Raw genomic sequence first — 2,500 nt, forward strand, 5'->3', positions numbered from 1 at the left:
CACTATTCAGTCCGACATGGTGAGCCGTTTCGGCCTCACACGCGACGTGGTCCCCCTCCTCTGGAGGGTCCTAAAGACCTCCAGACTCGGGGCTACTCACTACACTATTCAGTCCGACATGGTGAGCCGTTTCGGCCTCACACGCGACGTGTTCCCCCTCCTCTGGAGCCTCCAGAAGACCTCCAGGCCGTTCTCTGCCTTCTTCCCCTGGAGCCCCCCTTACACACGGGATGGGCTATGTCCTTCCAACACAGGGGTCAAACGTGTAGTAGGCGAAGCCCAGAGTTTTACAGGCTGCAGACTGCTATTTTTCTTGTTTTCGGTACCCCTGGTATAAAAACCCGAAAATCCCAACCCATGGTAGACTAAAACCAACCCATGGTATACTAAAACCAACCCATGGTATACTAAAAGCTGCCCCTGGTAGACTACGGAGAAAAGACTCTGTCTGATTTTTGATTCTCTCTTTTTCTCAAAATCAGACAGAGTCCCAGAGTTAGTGCACCATGGGTTGCGTTTTAGGAGATTTACAGAAAAGACTCTGTTAAATTTCCAAAACACGTCCCATGGTAGTTTAAATGGACTTTGTGGTTTCTTTAGTTCATCCAGGCTCAGGGGGACTTGATGTTCTTGCCAGTCCGGGATGGTGGACTCTCTGGGCCTGCCACAGGACGTGGTCCTGGTCCCCTGGAGGGTCCACAAGACTTGAAGTGGTTTTTGCCTCTTTTTTCTTTCTTTTTTTCCTCAGACACACACGGACCAGGCCTCCCCCTACAACGTCCCACACCCCCAGTCCCGACCTCCATGCCTCCAGCAGACACCCAGGCACCACCCCCACATGAGGGGCCCCAGGTCCAGGCCCCGGGGGACCGGGACCGGGACCCGTACTGGGCCAGCACCCAGACCCAGACACACACGGACCAGGCCTCCCCCTACAACGTCCCACACCCCCAGTCCCGACCTCCATGCCTCCAGCAGACACCCAGGCACCACCCCCACATGAGGGGCCCCAGGTCCAGGCCCCGGGGGACCGGGACCGGGACCCGTACTGGGCCAGCACCCAGACCCAGACACACACGGACCAGGCCTCCCCCTACAACGTCCCACACCCCCAGAGCCGGCCTCCATGCCTCCAGCAGACCCCCCAGCAACACCCCCACATGAGGGGCCCCAGGTCCAGGCCCCGGGGGACCGGGACCGGGACCCGTACTGGGCCAGCACCCAGACCCAGACACACACGGACCAGGCCTCCCCCTACAACGTCCCACACCCCCAGAGCCGGCCTCCATGCCTCCAGCAGACCCCCCAGCAACACCCCCACATGAGGGGCCCCAGGTCCAGGCCCCGGGGGACCGGGACCGGGACCCGTACTGGGCCAGCACCCAGACCCAGACACACACGGACCAGGCCTCCCCCTACAACGTCCCACACCCCCAGAGCCGGCCTCCATGCCTCCAGCAGACCCCCCAGAAACACCCCCACATGAGGGACCCCAGGTCCAGGCCCCGGGGGACCGGGACCGGGACCCGTACTGGGCCAGCACCCAGACCCAGACACACACGGACCAGGCCTCCCCCTACAACGTCCCACACCCCCAGAGCCGGCCTCCATGCCTCCAGCAGACCCCCCAGCAACACCCCCACATGAGGGGCCCCAGGTCCAGGCCCCGGGGGACCGGGACCGGGACCCGTACTGGGCCAGCACCCAGACCCAGACACACACGGACCAGGCCTCCCCCTACAACGTCCCACACCCCCAGTCCCGACCTCCATGCCTCCAGCAGACACCCAGGCACCACCCCCACATGAGGGGCCCCAGGTCCAGGCCCCGGGGGACCGGGACCGGGACCCGTACTGGGCCAGCACCCAGACCCAGACACACACGGACCAGGCCTCCCCCTACAACGTCCCACACCCCCAGAGCCGGCCTCCATGCCTCCAGCAGACCCCCCAGCAACACCCCCACATGAGGGGCCCCAGGTCCAGGCCCCGGGGGACCGGGACCGGGACCCGTACTGGGCCAGCACCCAGACCCAGACACACACGGACCAGGCCTCCCCCTACAACGTCCCACACCCCCAGAGCCGGCCTCCATGCCTCCAGCAGACCCCCCAGCAACACCCCCACATGAGGGGCCCCAGGTCCAGGCCCCGGGGGACCGGGACCGGGACCCGTACTGGGCCAGCACCCAGACCCAGACACACACGGACCAGGCCTCCCCCTACAACGTCCCACACCCCCAGAGCCGGCCTCCATGCCTCCAGCAGACCCCCCAGAAACACCCCCACATGAGGGACCCCAGGTCCAGGCCCCGGGGGACCGGGACCGGGACCCGTACTGGGCCAGCACCCAGACCCAGACACACACGGACCAGGCCTCCCCCTACAACGTCCCACACCCCCAGAGCCGGCCTCCATGCCTCCAGCAGACCCCCCAGCAACACCCCCACATGAGGGGCCCCAGGTCCAGGCCCCGGGGGACCGGGACCGGGACCCGTACTG

Source organism: Micromesistius poutassou (assembly GCF_964030765.1).
Source record: "Micromesistius poutassou genome assembly, contig: SCAFFOLD_6058, whole genome shotgun sequence".
Lineage (NCBI taxonomy): Eukaryota > Metazoa > Chordata > Actinopteri > Gadiformes > Gadidae > Micromesistius > Micromesistius poutassou.